The sequence below is a fragment of the Chenopodium album genome, chromosome 4 (genome assembly GCF_948465745.1).
Source record: "Chenopodium album chromosome 4, dcCheAlbu1.1, whole genome shotgun sequence".
Lineage (NCBI taxonomy): Eukaryota > Viridiplantae > Streptophyta > Magnoliopsida > Caryophyllales > Amaranthaceae > Chenopodium > Chenopodium album.
Window position 1 is genome coordinate 40,836,665 of NC_137837.1, and position 16,880 is coordinate 40,853,544.

A 16,880-nucleotide genomic window follows, 5' to 3' on the forward strand; every position below is an offset into this window, starting at 1 on the left:
AAGGTCATTGCACCATCTTTTTGTCTAGAATGAGCTCTTATTCAAACCAAATGTCGAGGCACGTCTCTAACTTTCACTCCTTGTTTATGAAGTTCAGCAGCCTGAAAATACATATAACACAATGCCATTTAACAACTAAAAGTCATCCCTTAATAGATTATTTAATGTTATTCCTTAAAAAAATCAACAAAAAATAGAAAATAATCATTTCTAAACTTACAATCTCTTGTTCATAATACAAGTACCCTTTTTGACCTCCTCGATAGCTTGAAGTATTCATTTTTGCCCTCTCTCAATTCTTGTCACTTAGTTCCTTTGAATATAATAATGTACAAACAATTAATTCCCAGTTCTCAAAGGTTTTTTCACAACTATGATTAGCTATGGGCTGTAATTCAAAGATTACCTTAAACGCATCATCAGTATATGTTTCAATGAATTTGGTCCAATCAGCTTGTGTTATAAATGAATATATCGAAGGTGGCTTCTTTATAATCACATTTGGATTTACTCCCTTAGTGTCGTACATCCAATCCTTTCTTAATCTGGCCTTGAAAGCTCTCTAGCGGATTGAAGCTCTCCCTAATACATAATTTCTACGTTCTTCCAGCACTATAAATCCTCTCTACACAATTCAAATAAAAGATATCAGATATAACAATACCGAAATTCATATATCAAAACAATACCTAAGTTCGAATAAACAAGCTTTTGTGAGGCTTGATCATTCTCTGGAAGCCACACTGCAATCTTGCTTTTTTTTTTTAATTTAGGAACCCCATCAAGGTAGAAATTATATAGATAAATCAGAAATAGCTACATCAATAATATCATCAATGATGAAATGGAAGGAACTAGAATTTCATCAATGATTATTTTCATCAGCCCAGCCTCTCTAGCAAGATGTAAACCCCACCAGATAGCTTTGCTTTAGCTTCAGCAGCCTTTAGTTCCCACCTATCAAAACACTGGACAACCGAGCAAACTGCAGCCTGCTGCTTGTTCCCAACATGCGTATGCACAATATCCTCCTATATTTCTTTACATATAAGCATACAAGTGGGATGAACACAAACAAGAACAGTAATACTTCACTTTGTGAGTTAGAACATCATATAAGCATACAAGTGGGATGAACACAAACAAACACAAACAGATGCTCAAAAATTGCTTGCCATGCATAAAAGGCATGTTCCTCGTGTTGCTGATACAATTGGAGTATGGATGAATATATTTTAGGCAAGCTTTCGAATTGTCAATCTTTTTGTGCTTACTGCAATTATGCATCCCCTTTAACATGTTTTTTGGTATTAAGTACTCATATTAAAGACAACAACTTTCTAGAATAGAAGAGCTAGTGAAGCTAAAGTTGGTGAAAAGAAGGATAGAGTTACAGATGCTCTAATTGCCTATTCATAAGGGACATCCACAACTTGCAGCCAAAAGTCAAGTGCCGTAATTATTCCAAAGTCTGTAGTATTTTAACTCTAGTCTCTATGTATTAGCCTCATGACAAGGGAATAAACGTGTCGTCAATTGTCTATCCCTAGATCAAATACAATTTATACAACCTAAACAAACCTAATACGAGTATAAGGCAAGCATAGGGGTCGAACCACAGAGAACAAATAAACACCACCAAATGTTATCGACAATTAAGCTAGTCCGGAATAGAAGATAACTAAACTAAAGGCTAAAGATGCTAAAACAAGAAATAAAACATTAAGGCACCAAGGGAAATGGGTAGGTGAAGTTAACGCTTGATCATGCAATAACAAAGTAGCAAATCAATGGTAAACTAAACATGCATGAATACCGAAGTAAAGGGTCCAATCTAGCCGCCTTCCGGGGTCAATTGGCTTCTCCTAACATAGCCTCTATGTTTCCACATTAGAACCATATACTAGGAGGTACTATTAAATAACAATCGATAGTAATGAATCTCAACTAAGTCAACTTCCGTTACTTGTTAGTAAAGACTCATCTTTGATCAACTAACAATGTGCACTTGCAAGAAAGACCAAAGAATATCAAGCATGAAAAGACTTTAATCACCATTAACATAATCCCAACATTAAAAGCATGAACAATTAGCAACTACACCATCCCCACACTCTTGGCTAGGTGACTACTCACAAATCATGTTGAAAACAATATCAATCATCAAATTAATAAGCATCAACATGATTAATAAGCAAAGAAGAAAAATAAAAGCAAATAAGCAAAATAAAAAAAAACAAAGGTAAAGAGAAAGAGTAAGAGATTGCTCATTAATTGAAGATGAAGGTCTACAAAGGATTGAACAAGCACCTTCTTCAAGATCCAAGTTCATTAATGAAGAAAACCACACACTCTCTCTCTACCAATGAAGACTAATCCTAACCTAACCTAAAACTAATTAGAGAGAAGAATAGATAGTTCTTCCATATCCAATTACCCCAAAAAAATGGGTATTTATACTAACTTAATAAAACTAGGAAAAAAATAGAAAAAGAAAATAAAATAAAATAAATTAAAAGGAAAACTAAAAAAAAAAAATCAGAAACTAAAAAATAAAAATAAAATAAAAGAAAGAAAATAAGAAAAGGGAAAAGAAAAAGAAATAAAAATAAAAGAAAAAGAAAAATAAAAATGAACCCACCAATCCCCACCAAAAACCATCAGCAACCCATTTCTTCTTCGACCTTAATGGCTGCTCTGATTTTTTTTATCATCATACCACCATCATCAATGGCTCAAAAAACATCATCGACATCTTCATCAACCAGCAATCAATCAAGGCCGTTCAATTTTCATTAAAACTCGCGTGAGAAGCTCGTGAAGTGGTTCGGTCGAACCACGGGTTGGTGCGGCCGAACTACGGGGTTGGTTCGGTCGAACCATGGGTATGTTCGACCACTCCTCTTCGTATAACAAAACCCCCAAAGTCTTTGACTCGACGTTCGGCCAAACACTCATTGGTTTGCTCGAACTTGATTAATTCGCTAACTGTTCTGATTTTTTGGTCGATTGGTTGCTTAATTGGTGGTGGTTGTTGACGGTGGTGCAGGTGCGCTGATTGTGGTGGAAGGAGGAGGTGTTGCGAATTGGAGCAGGGGATAGGAATGCGTGGCTGGTTTGGGCAATTGCGGGTTGGTGGTGGTGCGGCTGCTGTTACGGCTGGAGGTATGGTTGTTGCGGCAGCTGTGCGGTGGTGTGAGGGGTTGCAGGCTGGTTTGGTGGTGAGTGGTAAGGTTGGACTGGTGGTGAGTGGTGTTGTGTGGCTGGTTTGGGTGCTGTGAGGGGCTGTTGTGGTCAGGTGGTGTGAGTGGAAGGAAGAGGTTAATGTTGCTGTTGGTGTTGGTGGTGTTGCGGGGTGAAGCAGGGGAAGAGTGATGCTTGTGTTGTTGGTGTGTGTGTGGTGGAGGATAAGGTGTGGGGTGTAGGATAATGCTGGCAGCATGGGTTGGCTCAAGTTTTGCGCCTCGAACCTTGGACCTCCGAACACGAATATGACCTTGAAACCCGGGACACCTACAACCAAAAACACGAGGGTATTACTAAGAGATAAAATAAAATAAAATAAAGAAAAGGTAAAATAAAGTAAAATAAAATAAGATAAATAACACTAAACTAATAAAAATTAAATAAAACTATACAAGTAAAGAAAGTGAAATAAAATAGACTCAAAACTAATTAAAATAAATGAAAGTAAATTAGAATACTTTCAAGGAAAAATAAAGAACGAAATATAACAAATCAAAAGCAAAAAAAATACGAAAATAAACTAATTATAATTAAAAACTACGAAAAGAACTAAAACACGACAAAATTACCAAAATAAACAAGAAATGTTATTAAGAGAAAACAAGAGAAAGAAAGGAAAAATAAGATAAAATAAACGCGAAAATGACTCTAAAAATACTTCCTAAGAGTGACATAAATGTCACTCATCAAATTCTCCCAAGCTAAACCTTTGCTCGTCCTCGATCAAAGCTAAGGCAAAAGAGAACAAGATGGAATTATTTAAAGCAAAAGAAACAAAATAGAAACAAAGAGAAAGAATGTACACTAACTCACTGTCGTAGGAATCACGGATGCATTTAGCGTATGCATCAAGCCCTTTAAACCCCTATGTCGCCAAAGAGGACGAGTAAGCTCTCGTGAGGGTTTCCTAAGAGGTTTAACCCACAACTCTTGGCAACACATAACATTCAAGGCAAAAGTGAAATCAAGAAAACTCGAGTTTTGATATTTCAAACCAAACACAAACAATGGGCTAAATGCACAAGAATACAATCCTTTCTAGACATTAATGGTAGCCAAGCAAAAGAATAGCTAAGGTTGATGCACACATAAAGCATGCAAAGGGTAGAGAACTTAGAGGGACTTACACTCCTCCTTATCTCCAACCAGACTCCCGCATCCTCACTAGTTTTGCTTCCACTTTTAAGGTGATATCTCGAGATTCCTCGAAGGAATCGGAAGAAATAATCAATGAAAAACATTTAGGCTACCCGACATCTTGGCATTGATAGCTCGCTCAATAGGCTTGGCTTGATTACCCTCCATTGGTAGTAACTAAACCTTACTAAGGTCAAAAGGTCTTAAAAGGGTTGAAACGTTTAGGCTAGGGTAAAGGGTGTGGAAATAAATTTTGAAATTGGTGGTAAACTTAGAAGTGAAGCAAGGTTGATCATTCCTCAATTCAATTTCAATAAACTACCAACTTTCAAATAAAAAATTCTAGCAACTCCTCCCCCAAGCTTATTCTTTTTCAACCAAACAACAAATATTTTTGTATTTTTTCAATATTTTCTTCTTTTTTTTCATATCTTTTTATTCTTTGCTCTCGCCTATTTTAACTTTGAGCGGCTTTTTCTTTCATTTCCTTTATTTTCTTCTCATTTACTTAAACCATTCAACTTAACAAATATAAACACAAGTACCAAAATTTGAGTTTTTCACTTCTTTTTCATTCTTTTTCTCACTTTCATTAACCAAAAATACAAATCAAGTCCCGAGAATGCTTCACAAAAACTAATAAAGGTGAAAATAAAGCAAAGGTCCATTGGTTTGTAATGTGGTTATGCCAAAGAAGGGAAAATGGCTCAAATTGGGTTACTAAATGAGCAAATGCAAAAGAAAAATAAAAGAATAGAAAATAATAAAACAAAACAAAAATCCTAATTGCCTTCGTCTTCCCCTAGGTTGGTTCGGTCTCGATCTTGGGTAGATTAAGCCAAATTATCGATATAAGCTAGCAATGCCAAGGATCCAAACGCCACACATGCAAGAAATGTAGAAGGCTAGAACAAAATAGACACATCCTCACAAAAATGACGGTATTGGAGTAGCAAAAATCACCTTTAAAGCTTCAACTAGCTAGAGAGCGACAACCATCTTACCACAAACCAAGTGAGCTAAGGTCTCATAGCCCTTAAGTTCTACTACCTTGGCAATGTTATATGTGTGAACCAACCTCGACATTCGAGTGCACGAAAACCTCTAACAACTAGCAAAGAGAGTATTCTAGGTGCTAAAGCCCAATTATGTCCAAGTTTAAAACAAAACATTTTGAAACTTGCCTTGAATGCCATGGAAAGACACTATACAGACAAATATTCACAAAACCAACAATACTCAAGAATGAATATACAATTGTGCAAGATGAAAGCATGATCAATCAAAGCTACAAATACCAAAAGTCAACTCAATAAGGCGCTCATGGCCATCCAAACATAGAAAACCGATCTCAATAATAGACTTTGGCAAGTATGAGAGAAATAAATCAAGCAATCATGAGACTATGGATTAAGAAACCACCAAGAGATATAGATAACCCCTCCAAGCTAGCGAATAGCTACTCCCCCAAGCTAGAATGGAGCATTGTCCTCAATGCTCAAAATAAAGGCACAAAGGGCGGGTGGGAGGGGAAGAAAGAAAACACATTCACACAACAAATCATATTCATTCGATCCAAATGCAATTAAGAAAGCAAATCCAAGATGAGGGAAGAGGGAAAGAGTAAACCAAATGTGAGGTGGGTGTTGAAACCCGCAATTGAGCACATTGTCCACAATTTCATCTAATTCCTCGTCTTTGTTGCTTTTCCAAATGCAAGCAATCATTGGTGTGCTTCTTCTCAAGGAGCTCAATCCAAAATCCTTGCACATGAGTATATGCATCGAGTACCTATACACATAGACAAGAGAGTAAACAAAAATGAGAAACACAAAAGAAAGAAAAAGAAAGCAATAAAACACGGGTTACTTCCCGCAAAGGCTTGCTTAACGTCCAAGCATGACCAATCTAGTAAATAACCCGACAAAGAACGCAATAGCTTGTCATATGCACCGGCAAACATATCAAGAAATAGAGCATACGCGATGCTCATATGACAAGCAAACATAAAGTACAAGGAGACTTTATGCTTGAAAGAAGGGAGAAAAGAAAAAGTAAAAGAATCAAAAGAAAATTCAAGAAAATAAGAAGAAAAAGTAGAAGAAGAAAAAGAAAACTCCTCACAAAAATCTTTTTGGTTGGCATTATAACTCTTTTCCTCATCAACAATGAAAGAGTTGAGGGCTTCGGAAGCATGAATAGGAAGAGGATCCCTAAGAGGTTCTTTGAGAAAAGAAGGGAGGAACAAAGGATAGTAGGAGATATGGTTAAACCTTTGGGAAAAAGGTGTATGAGAAAGGCAAAAAGGGGTAGCTAATCCCTCATCACAAGATCTCACATCACTAATGAGGGAATGAAAATCAATCATGGAATCCTCAAATGAAGAACCCTCACGTTCTTCATCTCCCTCAAGCTCCAAAACTCCAAATGATTCAATCTCAACCTCCTCTTCACAACCTTGAACAACATCTCCCTTAAATTCCTCAAGGCCTACCATCTCAAAATCTAGAGTGATTGGGGGCATATTTCTTTCAAACTCATCTCTTTCTAATGAAGCCTTATTAATGAACTCACTCATAAGGTTATGGGCTACCGTTTGAAACTCAAGAAATATTTGGGCCATAATCTCAAATGAGTCCAAATCATCATGGATAGACGAGTCAAAAGCTTGCTCATTGGAATCATCTAGGGGACTATGGGGCACACCTTTAGAATTCATGCAAAAATCGGATGCAATATGAGAAAGAGCATGCACTTCATCATCATTAGAATGTACCTCATTACATTGAGCTATAGAGGGAGGGGAGTTGAAATCATGCATTACATGGTCACTATGGGGAGCATCAAGCACATCATGGGAATTCATATTAGACAAATCATGACAATTAGCATCAACATTAAAAGCATGAGAATCCCGAACATAAGTCTCATGATTGGCCCTCTCCCAATCATAATTATCCCTAGCTAACCATGAATAGAAATCCCAAGCTTCATCCGAAGACATGTCTTGAAATTTACCATTTAACATATTATCAACTACTCCTCTAAAATTCTCATTTAATCCCAAATTAATGATTTCACAATAATCACCCTTGGTTAAACCTTTAACACCATCTAGGAAATCCTCAAGTCTATTGAAATACACCCAAAACGGTTCATTATCAAATTGAGGAATAGAAATATAAGCCATTTTTTCTCAAACAAAACAAAGAGAACAAAACAAATCAAAAGAAAATATATAAAATGGACTAGTCTCAAATAGATAACATAACGGTAATGGAAGCCGTTCCCCGGCAACGACGCCAATTTGACAAGGGAATAAACGTGTCGTCAATTGTCTATCCCTAGATCAAATACAATTTATACAACCTAAACAAACCTAATACGAGTATAAGGCAAGCATAGGGGTCGAACCACAGAGAACGGATAAACACCACCAAATGTTATCGACAATTAAGCTAGTCCGGAATAGGAGATAAATAAACTAAAGTCTAAAGATGCTAAAACAAGAAATAAAACATTAAGGCACCAAGGGAAATGGGTAGGTGAAGTTGACGCTTGATCATGCAATAACAAAGTAGCAAATCAATGGTAAACTAAACATGCAAGAATACCGAAGTAAAGGGTCCAATCTAGCCGCCTTCCGGGGTCAATTGGCTTCTCCTAACATAGCCTCTATGTTTCCGCATTAGAACCATATACTAGGAGGTACTATTAAAAAACAATCGATAGTAATGAATCTCAACTAAGTCAACTTCCGTTACTTGTTAGTAAAGACTCATCTTTGATCAACTAACAATGTGCACTTGCAAGAAAGACCAAAGAATATCAAGCATGCAAAGACTTTAATCACCATTAACATAACCCCAACATTAAAAGCATGAACAATTAGCAACTACACCATCCCCACACCCTTGGCTAGGTGACTACTCACAAATCATGTTGAAAACAATATCAATCATCAAATTAATAAGCATCAACATGATTAATAAGCAAAGAAGAAAAATAAAAGCAAATAAGCAAAATAAAAAAAAAATAAAAAACAAAGGTAAAGAGAAAGAGTAAGAGATTGCTCATTAATTGAAGATGAAGGTCTACAAAGGATTGAACAAGCTCCTTCTTCAAAATCCAAGTTCATTATTGAAGAAAACCACACTCTCTCTCTCTACCAATGAAGACTAATCCTAACCTAACCTAAAACTAATTAGAGAGTAGAATAGATAGTTCTTCCATATCCGATTACCCTAAAAAAATGGGTATTTATACTAACTTAATAAAACTAGGAAAAAAATAGAAAAAGAAAATAAAATAAAATAAATTAAAAGGAAAACTAAAAAAAAAAATCAGAAACTAAAAAATAAAAATAAAATAAAAGAAAGAAAATAAGAAAAGGGAAAAGAAAAAGAAATAAAAATAAAAGAAAAAGAAAAATAAAAATGAACCCACCAATCCCCACCAAAAACCATCAGCAACCCATTTCTTCTTCGACCTTAATGGCTGCTCTGATTTTTTTGATCATCATACCACCATCATCAATGGCTCCAAAATCATCATCGACATCTTCATCAATCAGAAATCAATCAAGGCCGTTCAATTTTCATTAAAACTCGCGTGAGAAGCTCGTGAAGTGGTTCGGTCGAACCACGGGTTGGTGCGGCCGAACTACGGGGTTGGTTCGGTCGAACCATGGGTATGTTCGACCACTCCTCTTCGTATAACAAAACCCCCAAAGTCTCTGACTCGACGTTCGGCCGAACACTCATTGGTTTGCTCGAACTTGATTAATTCGCTAATTGTTCTTATTTTTTGGTCGATTGGTTGCTTAATTGGTGGTGGTTGTTGACGGTGGTGCAGGTGCGCTGATTGTGGTGGAAGGAGGAGGTGTTGCGAATTGGAGCAGGGGATAGGAATGCGTGGCTGGTTTGGGCAATTGCGGGTTGGTGGTGGTGCGGCTGCTGTTACGGCTGGAGGTATGGTTGTTGCGGCAGCTGTGCGGTGGTGTGAGGGGTTGCAGGCTGGTTTGGTGGTGAGTGGTAAGGTTGGACTGGTGGTGAGTGGTGTTGTGTGGCTGGTTTGGGTGCTGTGAGGGGCTGTTGTGGTCAGGTGGTGTGAGTGGAAGGAAGAGGTTAATGTTGCTGTTGGTGTTGGTGGTGTTGCGGGGTGAAGCAGGGGAAGAGTGATGCTTGTGTTGTTGGTGTGTGTGTGGTGGAGGATAAGGTGCGGGGTGTAGGATAATGCTGGCAGCATGGGTTGGCTCAAGTTTTGCGCCTCGAACCTTGGACCTCCGAACACGAATATGACCTTGAAACCCGGGACACCTACAACCAAAAACACGAGGGTATTACTAAGAGATAAAATAAAATAAAATAAAGAAAAGGTAAAATAAAGTAAAATAAAATAAGATAAATAACACTAAACTAATAAAAATTAAATAAAACTATACAAGTAAAGAAAGTGAAATAAAATAGACTCAATCAATCAATCAATCAATCAATCAAAGCCTTAATCCCAAAAGTGGGGTCGGCTAACATGAACCAAATTTGATGTTATTAAAATAAAATAAAATAGACTCAAAACTAATTAAAATAAATGAAAGTAAATTAGAATACTTTCAAGGAAAAATAAAGAACGAAATATAACAAATCAAAAGCAAATAAAATACGAAAATAAACTAATTCTAATAAAAACTACGAAAAGAACTAAAACACGACAAAATTACCAAAATAAACAAGAAATGTTATTAAGAGAAAACAAGAGAAAGAAAGGAAAAATAAGATAAAATAAATGCGAAAATGACTCTAAAAATACTTCCTAAGAGTGACATAAATGTCACTTATCACCTCACCCATGAAATTCAATATTTTGAGAAGAATAAACTTGCACCGTTAATCAATCCTCAATTTATATATATTCATAAAATCACATTTACTGCAGTAAAGCAGCATAAAAGTTGGAGTAATAAAATCCGTAACTTCATATGCTAAAGCAAGAAACAAAACCAACATTTCCTTTCAATTGAAACAGCTAAAATCCTAACACTTAAACAACACTAATTTACTAAGATTATGTAATAATCACTTTAGGGTTGCATCTGAAAGCTGCAAGCCTTGAACCACAAAAGATATGTCTTTTTATCCAAAAGTTGGTCTAGCTTATGGGGTCTACAGCCACTTTAACAAACAATTTTGAATCAAAGAAGTCAAGAAGAAGCTTTAATTTAGTTAGTCTAAAACTGTTGCCTCTTTAGTAAAAAAAATGTTAGTTTGCCCAATCAAAATTTTTTCCTCATTACCATCAAACCATTGTTCCATAGCCTAATTGGTTAAATCTCCAATATTAATTAATGACAATTTGCATTCATAAAAAGCAAAAAACAGACAATAATGTGGGACAGAGTGATTAATGAAGGATACAATACAGGACAGTCAAAACAAAGTTGGGCTAACATTTAAACTCTCAGACATTCAGCACCTGCTAAAGAATATTTGATTTGCATAAACCTCATCACATATAATCTATTTCAAAATCCCTAGCATAAATTAAGTACTTATATTTTATTAACAGCTGAAAATCATTAATTTGACAGCAAAGTTGTCAGGATGAATGCATTGTGATAATGATAACTGATATATTTTTTTTATTGGACTAAATGCAAATAATTTGAGGAATGAAACGGATAGAACTTTATTTTATTAACTTAATCTGTCACATAATTCTGCAACCAACTCATGATCATGGAACTAATCAAAAAGCCTTTACATATTGAAGAAAGTTCACCAAATATGACTTTTCAGGTAAATCAAGAACACAATGCTACTACTTGGTACCATTCATATTTGTTTTCTATTGACTTCACTGCAGCTTGATTATTACTTAAGGAAACTGTTAAAACATATGCATATGAGTTAAACATAAAAGAGTACAAAAAAGCTGAAAATTATGCCTTTTTCCTATGGTAATTATTCATGTTTCATTTGGGATAAAATAGATGCCACTGCCAAATCTGCCACGACTCGTGAGTATCAACGTTTTATTTTCATGTATGTATGTATAGGCATGCTCTGAAGCATATGCAACAAGGGTCCATCATCATTAACACAACATCAGTTCTTGCATATAAAGGGAGTCCAACATTGCTGGACTACACCTCTAACTCATGATCATGGAACTAATAAAAAAGCCTTTAATCTTACCGTAATGAATTTAAAGAGGTCATCAATAACTTCTTTCGAAACTTCCTCCTAGTCTCGATAATTGATATTCACTCTTTCACGAACAACTACACCAATGTATGATGAAAAGATATATCTATTTTCCCCAATTGGCACTTTATTGTGATTCCATTCCAAGGGGATTTTGACGCCACTCAGAATTGCTTTTCGAACTACTACAGCTACTATACGACCCCTTCGATTCTCACACTCAACGGATTCTTCAGCCTCACCAGTTTTAGAGGCCTCATTAGCACTTGCTTGCTTTCTCTTTTTCGACATCAACCTGCAAACATACAAATATATTAGAAATCATCTCTAAGAAGTGTCATTAAAATCAAATAAAATAAAGCATTTGTCTATTATTAATATCAAGAACAAATTATAAATTTCAATACAAGAACCACAAGAATCAGATTTTTTAGTAGCATAATAACCTGTACGACGCCGCTTTTTAGGTCGATTATTAGCATTACTATTTTCATTGTCATGCCAAATCCCTTCTTCATGATCACTACGTATATATGTTGTTGTATCATCAAGACTATCATCCATATTTTGTACCTCACTTGGGGTAGACCTCTCCTCATAAGAAATATTGTCATCATTGTCATCAATGACATATCGAGATTTTGATGTGACAACAACTGATTTTCTTTTATCACACGGGTCAGTAACATAAAACACTTGTTTAGCTTGACTAGCCAAAATGTATGAGTCTTGTGTATGACCTATCATGTTGAGATTCATAATATTATGCCCTAAACCATCGCATACAACATTGTTATTATTGTCAGCCCATTTGCAACCAAAAATAGGTATCAAAAAACCCATATAATGCAACTCACATAGCTCTTCAATTACCCCATAGTATTGCATTTTGTTATAAACAGGTCGATTATCTTTAGCACTAGACAAATGCATCGCTTCCGCTTCAACACATACCCCGCTGTTTTGCATAGTGCTTTTATCATCTTGGTCCCTAGTATAAAAAGTGTAGCCATTAATGGCATAACCAGAGAAAAATGAGGCAGAGAAATCAAGACCATTTGCTAAACTCCTAAGTCGGTCAGAAATAGTTTGTGGGGAATTTTTTATCTCTTTCATTACTTGATCCTTGAGCCAAAGATGAAATGTTTTACTTTATTCAGTAGCCAAAGCTTTGGAGGTAGCCTTTCGATTATGCATCTTCAAAAAAGTCATATGTCTATTAATATACGGTGCAATTTCATCTTCATTGGAAAGAATATATGTGTGGGCCATGTGCCACTTTTCAGGAGACAAGTCAAGTTCTCTACAACCTATGGTTCCCTTACCCTCAAGTGTGTCACTGTGTCGAGAAGTAGAAATCCATACTGTCCTCATATCTCCTAAACTTTCAAGGCAATATTCCATAGCTAACTCATAAAGCATTTTATCAGCGATACAAGCCTCTGGTCGATACGCATTCTTAACATAACCCTTATAAGATTTCATTTGTCTTTCAATGGCCCATTGAGCTCTATTGTGCACGGGACCACAAAATCTAATCTCCCTTACCAAATAACGGGCTCATTACATCAAAAAAAGTCGGGGGAAAGTACATCTCTAATTGACACAAAATTACAGCAATTTCAGTTTATAAGGAATCCAAATCTTTTGGATTGATGACTTTACTGTAGATTGCCTTAAAGAAAAGACATAACCTGATAATGGCATATCATACATTTTTTGGCAAAATTGAACGAATAGCAATAGGTAAGAGATCTTGCATAAGAACATGGCAGCCATGAGACTTCAAACCCACGAGTTTCAAGTTCTCCATTGAAACAAGAGAGGAAATGCTTGAAGAATAACCCTCAGGCACTTTAACTCCGGCTAAGGATGCACAAAGCTCAACTTTCTCCTTCTTAGACAGTGTATAAGCAGCAGGTGGCAAATAGTCCCGTTTTCCAGTCTCAACGGCATGGAGCTCATTTCTCATATTCATTTCCTTCAAGTCAAGTCGAACATTGACACCGTCTTTTGTCTTCCCAGAGATATTCAATAGTGTGCCAATCAAAATATGAAATACATTCTTTTCGATATGCATAATATCTAGAGAATTTCGAACAAAGAGAAATCTCCAATAAGGAAGACGCCAAAAATCACAACACTTCTTGTACCCTTTCTTAGAAATGGCATCTTTATTTTTTTTTAACTTGCCAAAAGTAAGTTGAATGTCTTTCACCTTTTCAAATACTTCTTGGCTAGTAAAGAATTTTGGGCGAATTTCAAAATTTTGTTCCCCATTAAAAGCTTTCTTCATTCGACGATACTTATGATCCAAAGGAAGAAATGGACGATGATCATAGTAGACTGTCTTTCTAGATGCCGATAACCATTTACCTTTCCAACCATCTTCACATATAGGAAAACCACCTTCCCCTTTTACAGAATAGCCAGAAAGATTACCATATGCTGGATAATCTTGTATGGTGCAAAATAACATTGCTCTTAAATTGAACATTTCATTCCGATTAGCATCAAACACTTCTACACCTTCTTCCCACAACAACTTTAAGTCGTCTATGAGAGGTGCCAAATACACATCGATGTCATTTCCTGGTTGAATAAGCATTGACAACATAATGTACTTTCTTTTCATGCATAATGAAGGAGGTAAGTTATAAGCCACTAGCATGACCGACCATGTACTATGGATGCTACTAAGGGAACTATATGGATTCATACCATCAGTAGACAACCAAGGCGTAGGTTTCGTTCTTCACTACCAAATTCAGGGAATTGTCCATCAATAAATCTCCATTGCGGTGAGTCATCCGGGTGTCTAAGTAACCCATCCTTTTTCCGACCAAATTTATCCCATGTCAACTTCTCTGCATCTACTGGGTCTGAATACATCCGTTTAAACCTAGAAATAATTGGAAAATACCACAAAACCTTAGCTGGCACTCCTTCCTTTTTCTTGTACCTTGAGAGATTACACTCTGGGCAAATCTTTGCTAATTCATTTTCATTTCGATAAAGTATGCAATCGTTAGGACACGCATGAATTTTTTCATAACGCAAACCCATTGTGCATAATGGTTTTTTTCCCTATATGTATTCTTTGGCAAAACATTATCAGATGGAAGGACATCTATCAAGAACTTAAGTAATGCTGTAAAACTCTTATCTGTCCAACTATGACCCACCTTCAAATTGTATATCTTAAGTGAAGCTGATAGCTTTGTGTACTTACACCCTTCATATAAAGGCTTCTCAGAATCACTCAACATTTCTTCCATCGCATTGGGATCATCATCTACTCTGTGTACGAATTGACTCGTCATGTCCTCTAATTTGTTACCCTCATCAGTATTATGGCCTTGAGCATCCTTGCTTGAAATTTCTTCCCTTTTCTCAACATGACGATGCCAACAAATATATGTTCTATCAAATTGCCTTTTACTCAAATGATTAAGTATCACATCAGCTTTGTGATACATAAGATTATCGCAGATGTAACAAGGACATGGCAATTTATCACGCCCATCACTATTATTTTACAAAGCGAATTTAATAAATTCCATAACTCCAACTTCATATTCTGGATCCCCTAATTTTTTTGTGGTTATCCAATTTCGGTCCATTTCTACAAACTAGAAAGTTAAAAATTAAAATAAACTCACACAAGTCACAAAGATACCTGCTATATAATTATGGATATAATTTTAACATACACTACAATAGTTAATGCCTACAACAATGTAAATAAAAACAACCTAATAAACTCATTTTTACATGTAAATAACAATTTATTTAAGCTCTATAATTACTAAAGTATAAGATGTTGGTTGATTTAATGATGAGCATATGCTATTTGTCTTGTACATGAAAACATAATCACTAGATTAATAGCTGTTATTCTGGAATTTTCATGCAATCTTGACACCTTGGTCTTTCATTAGATCTCTAATTTATTAGTTGTCTTGTATGATGATGGAGCCTTTTCTTATTTGGGTCTAAATTGAATATGTTCAACTTACATTCTACTGACAGTACCTCTATCCTGGACTGTATTCTGCAATGCATCCAGTAACACAACGAAGTAGGAATTGTTGAAATAAATGTATAATTTGTCTACAACTGAATATTGAGTAATTGTGTATTGTCGTGTCTTGAGCTGAAAACTGTCATATTGAAGCTTTAGGCCCAAGAAAAGTAGATATTTACTGCATTTGTCGTTTATTTATATACTCTACATAAAACAAGCCTAGTGAATTAGATTATTAGTACAAGGGAAGAAGATGAGTATGTAAATTTTCATAATTTTCAAGGAAGGTTGAGGGTATTTGAAATTAATAGAGCACAATTCAATAGTCCAGTGGTAATCAATTTCCCCTACCCCTTCTCTATCTAATAAGGGTTCTAAATTGAACTTTGGTAAGATTAATTTGGCTAAAATTATTTTGATTACTATTGAAATAAATGTAATTCGACAAAATTAAGGGTAATTTGATTGAACTTACCACAATTCAACTGAAATATTTGCATACAAACAATCGATTGAATTTAACCTTAAAACTAGAACTTTGAAGTTTTTTTTTCAATCACCTAAAATTCAAATTGCAAATTAATTTAATAGATGAAAACTATTAATTTAATTATGTTTCCTTCATATTTCGAATGATGCATGCAGTTCAATTGACAAATAATCAAAATTCAATTACTCTATAACAAGATTCGAACCTACCTCAGAGGAGTGGTGCAGTGCTTACAAGTTGTGCGGCGATCGGTGGTGCGGCAGTGGAGCGGTGCGGCGAACAGTCAGCGGCTAAAGGACAGTGGTGGAGGTTTCACAAAAGCAATAAACAAGCAGTTCAAATTTTTTTTAAGGTATAGTTAGAGTGAAAGTGATAAAAGAATGTGAAAGTGAAAGTGATAAGAGGAGAGCGCGCTATTCAATTCATTTTAGCCGCCTTTAATTAATTTGGGCAAATTATTACTATGTATATTTTTTCCTCCTAATAATTAAAAAAAAACAATTAATTAATACAATACAAAACGGTTGTTAAGATGACCATTCTATATCATCTATAATAATTAATTATTTTTTAAAGATATTTCAGAGTAAAAAAATAGAGAACAGTTAACTATGCTAACCGTTTCATATGTATTTACATACAGAATGCCTTTTATTTAAATACGTTCTATAATCTTCTGGAGAACACCTATCTTTGGTAACCGTTCTATATTTTGCGATCTCTAATCTAGTTTTTGGTGTAGTGCAGTTGACACGTGGCAGCCTCAGATACATCAGAA

At 35.5% G+C, this 16,880-nt stretch overlaps 1 long non-coding RNA gene across 1 annotated transcript; it reads right to left on the minus strand.

Moving 5' to 3' along the window:
• Nucleotides 1-411: 411 nt before the first annotated feature.
• Nucleotides 412-16,470, minus strand: LOC145626944 (uncharacterized). The gene is made up of 3 exons (XR_014111203.1): nucleotides 16,312-16,470; nucleotides 11,577-11,880; nucleotides 412-625 (listed from the first exon to the last, which is right to left on the minus strand). It is a non-coding gene; the product is annotated as an uncharacterized LOC145626944 (long non-coding RNA).
• Between the last annotated feature and the right edge of the window lie 410 nt (nucleotides 16,471-16,880).